The sequence below is a fragment of the Lissotriton vulgaris genome, chromosome 2_1, assembly GCF_964263255.1.
Source record: "Lissotriton vulgaris chromosome 2_1, aLisVul1.2, whole genome shotgun sequence".
Lineage (NCBI taxonomy): Eukaryota > Metazoa > Chordata > Amphibia > Caudata > Salamandridae > Lissotriton > Lissotriton vulgaris.
Genome location: NC_141687.1, coordinates 1,773,583,429 through 1,773,596,441, shown reverse-complemented (window position 1 = coordinate 1,773,596,441; position 13,013 = coordinate 1,773,583,429). Strand labels below are relative to the sequence as shown.

Below are 13,013 nucleotides of genomic sequence, written 5' to 3'. Positions count from 1 at the left end.
GCATATTGAAACGTAGATTGTTGTTGTAAATGGACCCCATTCGGTAGTCTCGGAGAAAGGCAGAAACATATTTATTCACATGTTACCTAGCTTTTTCAAACTGTGGACAATAGTGGTTGGACCGCTTCCATTTCTGCCTTTGGCATATATTAGAATATACAAAGGCAGTTTTGGGGAACAGTGTCATCAATTGTGCAAAGGTGTCCTTCATAAGCATTTCCATGAGCTACCCCAGTCAAAGTGCCTAGGTCATTGCCACGACAGTGCACAATTATGAGGTCAGGGTGTTGGAGATGCATAAAGGATTTCACCAATGGCATCACTTGGTGCCTCTTTAATCCTCTCTGTCCAATCCATTTAATGTCCACATTTGGTAAGCCTAGGTCTTTGTGAATTATTTTCTGTTGTGCGTACCTTTGGCTCCAGAAAATATAGCTGTGTCCGACAATCCACACTGTAAGCATTTTGAAGAGAGGTCTGGATGCACTCTGATGGCGTCTGTAAATAAAATGGTAGTTTGAAAAGTAAGATTTTTCTAAAATGGTGGACAGCATGCAGTTTTTAAAAAAGAAACGAAATGATTGGTTGTTTGACAACATTTTACAAAAAACTAGGTTGCATATTTCTGTTTTTCAAAAGCCTTATTCTTATTGGTTAAGAAAAAGTGATAGAAAAGAACGTTACATGAAATAGGCTGGTTTATTCTCCAGTCAAGCATACTTGCTGTTTCAATTTGCAACAATGTATGATGAACTTTTCACCTGTGTGCTGAGTTAGGTGTTCCCTAAAGTGCTTCTATGGTAACTGGCAGATTGTGGAATGGGGAAGGGTTGAAAGTTGTGTTAGTTGCAAAGCTTTGGAATGTTAAACCAATAGAAATGTGTGTTTTCCTTTGAATTCATGTGTACAGGATTTTAATTGGTTATTTATATGTATGTATGTGTAAAATGAGGGGGAAAATGTTCAGTTTCACGATTGTGCTGCAAACACTGAACTAGAGAGATTTTGTAGAAGAATAACCACTGTGTGAGTGGTATTGTTGTTAATCTAGAATTCAATTTGAAAGGTGAGTTGAAAAGTTGTATGGGAGTGCGTGTGTGCTGTGTATTTTTGTACATTAAGGAATTATGGGGTATATTATCAAGACTCGGCGATACAATTATCACCACTTTATCGGCAGGAAACTGCCGAAAAATGTTAATAATGTTATCGCCTGTATTGATAATATGCTCCTATATTTGTCCGTTGTTAAATGTTTTTTAGTAGTAAATGTGTTTTGCTATAATGCATGCTGTTATGTTTTTTTGTTTAATATCATTTTGTGCGTCTCTGTACATTAAGGGATTATGGGCCATATTATCAATAAAGGATGATACATAACACAGGTTATGGTGTTAACCTGGGCTTCTATGGTAATTCACAAGGACATATTATCGAGACCATTATCGCCACTTTAGTTGCAGTTTCCTGCCGGTAAAAGCGGCGATAATGTATAGCCCTTTACTGATAATATGGCACTGGCGGGCATATTATTAAGGACCAATGGTAAAATGGCCGACGTTTTATGGGAAGGAAGCTGCCAATAAATGGGCTAAAATGTGCTTGATAATAAGTTCTTGTAAATTGCTATTGGAGCCCAAGTTCTGGTGTTAACATGGGCTGGTATGGGAATTCTCAAGGGCATATTATCAAGGTCATTATCATGCGCTTTATCGGCATTTTCCCGCCGATAAAAGCGTCGATAATCTATCGCCTTTTGTTGATAATATGTCCCGAAATTCGTTTTATTATTGTAATTGTTTACTTACCTGCAATGATCCAGATTCCGTTGTTTATCACTCCTCACCCTGCCCCTCCCCCGCCCCGCCTGCCTGCCCCATCGCAACTCCCTATGCGGGTCGCGGCTGTTTCTTTATTCCGTTATATTGTAGTGTCTATTTATACTCTCATTTTTTATTATATTTTCCTTGTTTCATACTCCTTGTTTTTTTGTTGTAAATCCTTTTATTTTTATAGTCCGAGGATTGTCCTCATACTCCTCTGGGGCATATTACCAAGGGGGCGATAGGCAATTATCGCTGATTTAGCGGCCGTTTTCGGCCGCTAAGCGGCGATAATTCTATCGCCCAATTAGCAAGCTGTCGCTAACTGATGTTAGCGACAGCTTTTAGGCGATAGCGAGCGGTTTGGGGCCCACTTTGCATGTCAGCGATGTTTATTGCTAATGACATGCAAAGTGGGTGTACCCAACCAGTTAGCGACTGAAAGCAGTCACTAACGTCGCTATCGCCTATTAGCAAGGCAGGCGTAGCAATGGAAATATTTGCGCTAAGCGCGAATATCTCCAAATACTAACACCTGCCCAGACCAGTTCTTAGCCATGTTATCCAATGGGAGGTGGATAACAATGCTAAGAGCATATCGTCGCTAATGCGTGAAAATCGCTGTATTCTCAGCGATATTCACGCATTTCGCCGCTATCGCTGGATATTTTACCACAATGGAGAAAAACGTTGCTAATAGCATGTTTTCTCCGCTAACATATCCAGCGATAGGCAGCGATAAAAAAATCATTGCTAAGCCTATTTACCGATAAATATCGCTACTTGCTGGAAATATACCCCTCTGTTCTTGTAAGTAATATAATAGCATAATTGATATTTTTTTTTGTAATGTTATATATATTTTTTTAATATAGGTTGTGTTTATCGATACTGGAAATACTGTATGATGCCAACGAAGTACCAAAAATGGAAGCAACAAAAGAAAAGTGTGTATTTGAAGAGAAGTCATCAAGAAGATTTACATAAAGATTTACATGAAGAGAGATGTCTTAACAAACAGAAAGAAAGTCCTGGTAAAAGCAGGAGCACTTTTTTGAGGAAAATATTAAAGACTAAGAGTAGTGTTCAAAAAGAGAAAAATGTTTTTAGTGTATCAGCGACGAAAAAAAAATACTAATAAAGAGAAGAATAATGGAAAATCAAGTGCAGACAAAACTGTGTAAAGTAAAAGGAGGAAAAATCAATTTATAGATATTAGGAAACAAATGTTTTATAATAGATTTGGGACAAATTTAATTAAAGAAATTAAGGTATGTAAGAAAAAAACTGTATTTTATAGGAAGAATAAAGCTATAGAAAATGTAGTTGAGAAAGCTTTGGAATTGAAAAGAAAATTGGTTATTTTAGTAATCAAAGAATTAGATCACTAGATAAGCCAATCCATTTAATGAAGGCCAAAAGTAGGTGGAGAAGATTAATTAACAGAAGTAATTTTGTGAGTTTTTGTTGGTTGAATGAAAACATAGTTCAAAATCTGAGCCTTTTTTTAATGAAGAAAGTTATCTTCAGAGTAATGATTAGTTGCATGCAGTTGACACCAGTGGTCGTGCTTATGAGGTTAGAAATGGTTGTCCTATAAAGAAAAATTGTTTCTAGAAATGAAGAAGAGATGTTAGCTGATGAAGTTTTAGGCTGACGTCCTAAAGCTCCAGTGTACACTTGGATTTGTAGCAGTATTTGCAGTGTGCGGCAAGAATCTATAGATTTTTTACACAATTTCTTACGTAATTATACTAAGAAAAGTTTTAAATAAAATATTAAGTTGTTGCAAGGACTAGACCTTTGCAGCGTGAGAGTAAATATTGGTTTGCAAGGTCATTCTCTGCCTTGTGTTTCCAAAAAAGTATGTCAAAGTGTTTTCCACCATTTCAGGATGTTAGCAGTTTATCATAAACAGATGAGGAAATTAGTCAGAACATTGTATTGCGCGAAAAGTCCAGCACTAATGTTAAAAAAGTTGAATTGTGTTCTTCTGCGTGGATCTGTATCAGATGTAAGAAATGTTTGAGATGAAATTCAGATTAGTTACTTTGGTCCTCAGGAAGACAGTGGAGAAACTGAGAGATTAATAGAAGAAAATGTGGAATGGAATGTAGCACAGTGCAGTGTAGAACATTTTGAGAAAGAAATTATACAGTTTAAGTTGATTTCAGGTGAAAGGCTAAATTATTCTTGTATCTGTTGTTGACGAATTCATTATAAAAATTAGACCAGGACTGTTGATCTGTATTTAAAAAGTGAAAAGGAAAATAATAATGAGTGGAAGGATTTTGCAACTTATTTGTTGGTAGAGAATTGTTTTGATTTTGGTTCTGATCAGCATATTTGTAAACATTGTTATAGCAAATTAGATGAGAACAAAATCCCTGCTAGAGCTGTGCATAATAATCTTAAATTGGTAAATATTCCTTCAGAACTGATGGATTTAAATACCTATGAGTCTATTCTTATTCCATGTGTGCATCCATTTCAGGCTATTGTTCGTATGGAGCCTAAGACAGGAACATTGCCTCCTTCTGATTTACAGAGAGGATTAAAGGGAAGAGTTGTATATTTGTCTCTAGATTCAAAGAAAAATATTGAAACTATTGGTGTAGAAAATGTAAAGGATGAACCTTTAGTTATTCTTGTTAATGGTATCCCTACTAAGAGTAAGAACATCTGGAAAGAATTAGTGGATGTTAGGAAAGTGAAAAAGGCAATGTTGTATATGGTAAGAAATAATCAATATTACAAAAATGTGTATGTGGGAGAAGAAGAAATAACTGTACAAGAAGATAGAGACTTGCCATCTGAACAAATTGAAAAAGTGGATGTGTCCAGAACTGAAGAAATCTATGAACATTACAGTGTTCATCCATTGCATCCCAAAGTAATGATGGGGAATGCTATAGAGTTATTTCAAATGAAAGAAGCAAAAGGAAGTCCCATTAGTGTATGGGAAAAAAGCTTGAAAGCTTGCTGTTTCCCTCAGTTGTTTCCTACAGGAAAAAGAGGACGATATGATGAATGACCTGTGCAGATTCCTGCATCTGAATACCGAACATCAAGATTATATGCAGAAGATCCAAGAATTCGACAATGTATTTCGTATTTGTTTGCATTTTCTCGACCTGTAATATCGAAAGGAAGAGTGAACAGTTTTATGTCATCTTTGCAACATAAAATCACAAGACAGTCTCCAAAAAATACCTACAACGTAAGAAGAAATGAAGAGTCAAAATACTTTAATGACTATAACTCAGTCATTTTGTCAATGTGGAATGCCAATATGGATATTCAATATGTTGCAGACAATTCCATTGCTGTTGCTCGATATGTGACATCGTACATAACAAAGTCAGAAAAGACGGAATTGAAGGAAATGTGGGAAGAGATTTCCCATGAGACGAGTCTAAGTAAGAAATTATACAGTTACAGTTTAAAGATGTTATCTCATCGAGAAATTGGAGCGTATGAATGCTCGGACCGCTTATCATCTGCAAGTCTGTACTCTAAATCTAGAAGAATCATTTGGGTAAGTCTAGGTCTTGCTGCAACACGAAACCGAGTTCTTAAATCTGTACAAGAAATTGAATATTTAGCTGAAAAAGAGCCTGAAAGTACTGACATATTATCCAAAAAGAAGTCATCATTTTGAGAACATTTGTCTCTATGAAGTGCTGTAAAACTATATTTTTAAACAGAATATTACCGAAAACATTAGTAATGGTATATATGTCGTCATTGGTTCTGAAGGATGTCTGGTGAAACAAAGAATAGGACATTTGATTAATCACCATAAATTGAATTGCGAAACACCTGACAAAAGAGAATTTTACTATTTAGCTCTTTTGCAACTTTTCAAGCCATGGCGTTCAGAATTGGAATTACTTGGAGATTTTGAGAGCTATGAAGATTCCTTCAATGCAACTAAAGATACTATAGAATGTCCTGGTTTTGCTAATTATGTGAAAATGTTGAATGACAAAATTGAGCAAGAAGCTACAATTGCAGCTGAGATTGCTAGAGACAGTTCTCAAGACAGTCAAACTTCTGCTCCATTGAGTCAGGACACATTAGGAGAACCAATTGTTCTAAATTAAGCAGCAACTGCTCTGGAAGAGGTGGAAACAGCAATGTATCAATGTCAAGAAGATGTAACAAACTTAGGAAACTTGGAAGAACAACTAAATCTTGAGCAGAAAGAAATATATGAGCAAGTGAGAGAACAGATTGACCATAGATTACTTCATGAGAAGAAAGAGTGCTCTTGCTCATCATTTGAACCTATCCATATGTATTTGAGTGGACAAGCTTAAACAGGAAAAAGTGTTTTAATTAAAGTAATCACAAGTTTTCTACAGAAAAGAACTAAGTCGCATTTGTCTTGTGTTGTCACTGCTCTAACTGGATTAGCAGCTCACAATATTAAAGGAATTACTTTACATCGTTTATTAATGTTACCAGTGGAGTTCTGGACTTTTTGGTTCCGTCCAGAGGTGTCAGGGAACAACACCCAAAGACCCCGGAGTTCCACCTGCCTTGGTGCGCAAATGAACAGAAACACGGGCTTCTCGATGGTGGCGTCAAAGACCAAAGGTTTATTACTGCAGGGACACAGAAGTCACAGATACTACACACGGGCAGTAACTAGGAGCCTGTTCGATTTGTACAAAGAGGGTTGCTCCTTATATACTGAATTTTAAGCTAGGGGCAAATTCTTTACATGTAATACATTCCCAAAACCTTTGTGTCTAAAACAATAAATATTTGGCGTTACACAGGAACCGTCGATAATATCTGAGGCAAAACATTGCGAAGAGAGGGGTTCCCACTAGTTTGTCACAATTCCCTGTCAATATTGCATTCAGGACCCGGACCGCCTCATCGTAAAGTTCGTTACCTCCCCCTAATAAAGATTCAGAAAGAAAGAAACAGAGCCAGTTCTGGAAGATAGAAAAGTGGGATAAGGGATGTTTGTGGGTTGTAAATGGGCAAGGCTACCGGCTTCGGCCGCCTAATCATGATCAGGACAATGGACACGAAGACCAGTTTGGCAGGACTGGCCTCGGGCAGAGGAGGCAGCCTTTGTCGAGTCATGCAGCTACAGCGTGATCTGGTTTAAGGTGCACGTGTCATGAAAGAGGTGAATCTCCGGCTAAGGTTACGTGTCCTTAATCGAAATGAAGTGATCAGAGGTTATTGCGTATGTGAGGGCAAGAAAACACAAAATGGCGGCCATGATCTAAGATGGATGCCGTGGGTAGATCAGAAATGTGTTTATAAAAGGAGTGCTCTTGCTCGTAGCGTAGCGAAAACACCAGGATATACTAAATGGATCATTTGCGGTTCGCTGATACTAATATTATGTATTTCCGACAAACTTGAAAACACGGGTTCAAATCGTCACGGAACCGTCACGGAACCTCAGACCCTCCTTTTGCCCTTACATAGGCAATCACTCAGTCTATGTCAGAATCTAGTTCTATGCTCATCAGGTCAGTGACATGCTGTTGTATCATCATCCTTTCTCGTGCCTTTTCTCCAAACGCAGGTGGTTTTCTGAGACAAGTTGCAGCACAAAGACTACACAGAGCAGGACCACACTGGATAATCAGACAACATGAGAAAAGGAATACTAAGATGACACCAATGACCATCAGAACCTTCCATCCCCACGCTGATATCAGAGTCCAAAACCACTCCATGAAGGACCAGTTTCCCTTGTCTACATGTATGGAGTCGGAAATCTTGTGTAGCTTAGAGATCGCCTCATAGACTGTTGGAGCATTATTAGGAATAAAGACACAGCAGCTCGATTGGATCATTCTGCATACCCCACCTCGATCTGCAAGTATAACGTCTAGAACCATACGATTCTGCAACGTCATGAGCCTATCCGCCTGAAGCTCAGCTGTCAAGTTGCTAAGGGCACCAGCAGTTTCGGTAATAGTAGATTCAACTACCCGTGTTAGTTGACGTATGTTTCTACTATTGGCCATAGGCCCCCAGAACGGAAGGAAGCCTTTGAAGAAGTCTCCAGCTTCCTGACCAGCGGTATCTTCCTTGCTGAAGACACCTCTCGCTATTCTGGTTCTGTGGTAATCAGATGAAGCAGTGTATGTCGGAGGCAACAATCGAGCAATATAACATGATCCTGAAAAGTCGGCAGGCAACCATGTATAAGCTCTGTCTCGACAAATGAAGTAGGTACCCCTAGCAGTGAGAAAGGCAGGGGAAGAGTTAGCCGGAAACACATAAGTCTCTACGCACTCACTCCTCCCTAGCTGAGCTCTCGGATTTCTCCCGTTACCTTGCAAACAGACCTGACCTCGGTGAGGTACGACCCAGATTGGAGTTGAGCTTTTACGCTTGCTTTCTCCTAAACTAAGGCGATACTCTGAAGTATTCCAACTTAAATATACTCGCAATTCGTCTCTAGGATAAGATGGAGTATTATTGACGTCCTTGACCATGTCAATAATTCCCTGGACTAAGGCTTTGTTGGCAGAGTTATATTTAGTGGAACGCGGTGGACGTGGAGGATAGGTTTCAAGGGCATAAGCAAAGATGGTTTGGAGGGCCTGAAATGATCCATTGTAGCTGTAAGGTAAAACCAGATAGGGAATACCTTTATCCATAGTGTGGGGTATCAAGCCACACACCCAGCAGTTTGTAGTGTTAACTACCAGTTGGTGTTGGTGCAAGAGCTGTACAAAAGTGTTGTTGGTGAATTCTGAGCGTCGGGCTTGCTCATGTTCAGGAAACGAGTGAAAAGAGTGTATAGAAGAAACAGTAGAAGTGGCATGATCAAGGGGAGGTACTGTAGTAACTGGCACAAAAATCAAATTTATACTAAAGACGATTCCACCCACCAATGTTGCTAAAATAATCAAGAATGTAATGGCACATTGCATCAAAAAGCATTTGCTATGAAGAATTCTATTAAGTCTGTTTCTGCGAACATAAATCACATTTTCTCGTTGCAGCGCAGGAAGCTCCATCTTCTACAATCCGCTCGCGACCACTGATGATGTGTACGTAGATGAAAATGCCTCTATCAGCCCTGGGAGTTCCCAGAACCAACAGAAAGATCGACCTTGTGTCAGACCCCTGCAGATTCAAACTAGGCACACAGCCACTACCCTACGGCTACCCAGACGGCAAGGCAATTTTAAAAACAATAAACAATAGCAAACTTCCTGGCTGAAGGCAAAGGTTCAATATATCAAAATCACAATATGCAGTTGCCTGCTTTATTTGTCCATTTTACGGCTTCTTAAGTTATATCTCTGCTTCGCTGGTACTGTCTGATCGGAAAATAGTGTATCACTAGCAGCTGTTGCAGAGTTTAAGTTCGCAGATAGCAAAGTTTCTTCTGATGCTGGAGACAAATGTTCAGTGTTCAAAGGAGTCTTTTCAGGAGGAGAGTCAGGTTTTGAAGCGTCAGTAATCAATTCGGCATCGCTGAAAGAGATGAACTTCGGTGTGCTTTCAGATTCGGAGGCACCAATTCCCTTCTTTACCCAGTCGTCGTAAGGGAGCGGCAAAGGGACACGCTTAACATGTGATGCGTGTACCCAGTGCTTGCGGCCAGCTACACGAACTGCTGTCCTCGTTGCCAGTAGGATTTGGTAGGGCCCCACAAACCTCGGCTGGAGGTTCTTTGTCCTCGCGAAGTTCTTGATAACAACGAAGTCTCCCGGTTTCAGCTGATGCCCTGGACTCTCCGGAGGTTTTGGCAAAGCATCGAAAACCTGTTGATGAATAAGACTCAATTTAGCAGTCAAGTCGTAAAGGTAGTCTATCAACATAGGATATTCTATGGAGCAAAATTCTTTAGGCCTTGGCACACCCCAGATATTTGCCGGGCGACCAAAGACTATTTCATACGAACTAAGCCCTATTCTAGAATGTACCGTTGCTCTCGTTGATAACAAGGCCAAAGGAAGTGCGTCTGGCCAGGCTAAACCTGTGGATGCTTGTATTTTAGCTATTTTCAGCTTGAGGGTGCCATTGTAACCCTCCACTAAACCAGCAGACTGGGGATGGTTTGCACTGTGAAATTTCTGTTTCAGTCCTAGGCCGGCACACACACTCTGCATAACTTTCCCTATAAACTCACTTCCGTTATCTGACCATACAATCCGTGGCATTCCAAATCTAGGGAAAAATTCTTTGAGAAGAATTTTGGCAGTCGATAGGGCAGTGTTGTCCTTTAATGGATATGCTTCTATCCACCTGGAAAAAGCACAAACTACCACCAGGACATACTTCAAATTATTGCAGCGCTCCATGTGAATGAAATCTAACTGAATCACTTCAAAGGGGCAGGAAGGAGGAGCGAAATGACCAGCTGGAGTTGGAGTTCCCTTGCCAGGATTATGCATCAAACACACCATACAATTTTTCACCACTCTCTCTGCACACTTACTGATTCCCTCATTCTTCCAGACCGGAGCTAACATCTTACATATCCCTTTAGAACTTATATGCGCTACTCCATGCGCCATCGTCACTACTGCAAGCACATACGCATCGGGCAACATCCAACGCTGCTGTTCTGTCAAATCAATCCAACATCCATTCGAGTCCAACTTGCCCGTACTTTCTCTCCATACACGTTTCTCTTCCTCAGTTGCTTCTTTCTGAATCTCTTTCACACTTTCCATAGTATCCTCACACATTCCAGACTCAGCAATCCATCTTGCAGACGTAGCAACATACATTCTGCTCATTGTGTCTCTAGCTGTCTGTTTAGCAATTTCATCAGCAAAAGCATTCCCACGACCAACATCATCCGTGATTGCTTTATGAGCACTGCACTTCACAATCGCAACTTCAATCGGCAAGGTTAGAGATTCCAACAAGTCATTAACTAGCTGACCATGTTGGATCTTAGTCCCGTGGGACGTAATGTAACCTCTTTCTCTCCACAACCGGCCAAAACTATGGGCCACGCCAAATGCGTACTGACTATCTGTAAACACATTCACTCTCTTTCCCTCAGCTAAAACACACGCTCTCGTTAGAGCTATCAATTCTGCAGCTTGGGCAGAATTCTGACTCACTCTTGCAGTCTCCACAATCGTCTTCAAAGTCGTTACTGCGTAAGCAGCAGTCACATCACCATTCTCCAATTTAAAACATGACCCGTCCACATACAGCGTACCATCCGGATCTAATAACGGAGTATCCTTCAAATCAATACGTCCTTTTGTCTCTTCCTCCGTTTTGAAACAGCAATCATGTGGCTCGGAATCACTCGACTCTTGATCAGTCGGCAACAGTGTTGCTGGATTCAATACATTACATCTTTTGATCTGAATATGACTCGCTAGTAATGTCAGCTCGTAACCAGATAATCTCGCACTAGTAAGGTGTTGAGTCTTCGTTCGGTTCATGAGTGTATCCACTGCATGAGGAACCATGACCACTAGCATGTTGTTCATCACCAAACCAGCAGATTGTCGGATGGAAGCCGCAGCTGCCGCTGTAGCTCTCAAACAACTAGGCAACGCTCTGGCTACCGGATCTAATGTTGATGAAAAATACGCACAAGGGCGTTGTTTATCACCAAACTTCTGTGTCAGAACACTCAACGCGCAACCTTCTCTCTCGTGAACGTAGAGCGTGAATGGCTTACTGTAATCAGGTGTACCCAATACAGGAGCTGAACACAATGCTTTTCGTAATTCAGTAAAACTTTCCTGACATTCATCAGACCATGGCACCGGACTCGGAACATTTTTCCCAGTCAAAGCTACCAATGGTTTCGCTAAAAGAGAAAAATTTGGGATCCACTGCCTACAGTAAGAGGTAATACCTAGAAAGGCACGTACTTCTCTCTGTGTGCGTGGAACACTCATCTGTGTAATTGCTTTTATTCTTTCTGGGGTCAACTTCCTTCCCTCCTTTGACAAGAGATGACCTAGGTAGGTCACTTCTTGGCAGCAGTATTGCATTTTGGAAGGAGACACCTTGTGATTCAAATTAGACAAATGATGCAATAGGGAAATTGTAGCTGCTTTGCAAGTATCCTTGTCATCGGCATCTACTAGAAGATCGTCTACGTACTGTACTAGGGCAGAACCTGGAGGAAGGACAAAAGAATCTAACTGGCTTTTTAATGCTTGACTGTAAATGGATGGACTCTCACAATAGCCTTGTGGAGCGCGTTTAAATCTAAAACTGCGACCTCCTAGACAGAAGCCGAAAATATCTCTACTTTCTTCGGCTATCGGAATGCTGAAAAATGCATTCTTTAAGTCAATAACTGAGAACCATGTGGCTGTAGCAGGAATCAATGTTAGCAAGGCAGTAATGTCTGGCACTACAGGAAACTGCGGGACTACAATCTTATTAACTTCTCTAAGGTCTATGACAAACCTATATACTGGAGGCTTTGTAGGATCAGTTCGTTTCAGAATCGGCAATACAGGACTGTAAAAGACATTTCCTCTAGTTTCTTCAACCACACCTTTCTTAATCAAATCTTGCACAATCAATAAAAGTGCACGCTCTCCTTCACTAGATATTTTATATTGGGGAATTCTTGGAAATTTTACATTAGTTTTCAAAGTTACCACATACGGTGGAATTTCTAGGAGACCTACATCATTAGGACCAGTCGCCCAAAGAGAATCAGGGAGTGAGCGTAGCTCTGGCGGGAGTGCGTCCATTGACAAGTACATCGGAGAGGTGATATTTTTACCCAATGTAAGCTGTACTCCTTCCGGAGAACAGTACAATGTCGCATATAGTCGTTTTAACAAATCTAAACCAAGCAGATTTTCATTACAACCTGTCGTCAAAATCAGGGGTGCTTTCAATTGGCATGGTCCAACAGAAATAGACAAAGGACCAGATATCGGGTTGTAAACAGGGGCGCCTGAAAAACCTACGGAAACATTTGTTGAGCCGGACAAAGGTGCGCCAGGGAGTTTCGCATGAATGATAGAACTTTTTGCAGCACCAGTATCCAACAGAAACGGTTCGACTACACCTGATGTTGCTACTGCGACATAAGGCCCACTCTGATCCACTGGAACTGATACTACTCCCTCTCTCTGTCCATGGCTGTCCTAGTACCCATTTTGCTGAAAACCCTCATCTATTTCATTATAGTCCTCAACAAGATATTGTTGAGATCTATTCTGCTGAGTAGATTGTCCATTTCGTTGATCA

The 13,013-nt window shown here is 40.4% G+C and overlaps 1 protein-coding gene across 1 annotated transcript in view; it reads left to right on the top strand.

The window, feature by feature from the left end:
* LOC147733265 (sperm-specific sodium:proton exchanger-like) overlaps positions 1 to 13,013 on the top strand; it is a 4,638,748-nt gene that overhangs the window by 252,598 nt on the left and 4,373,137 nt on the right. The window lies entirely within an intron of this gene.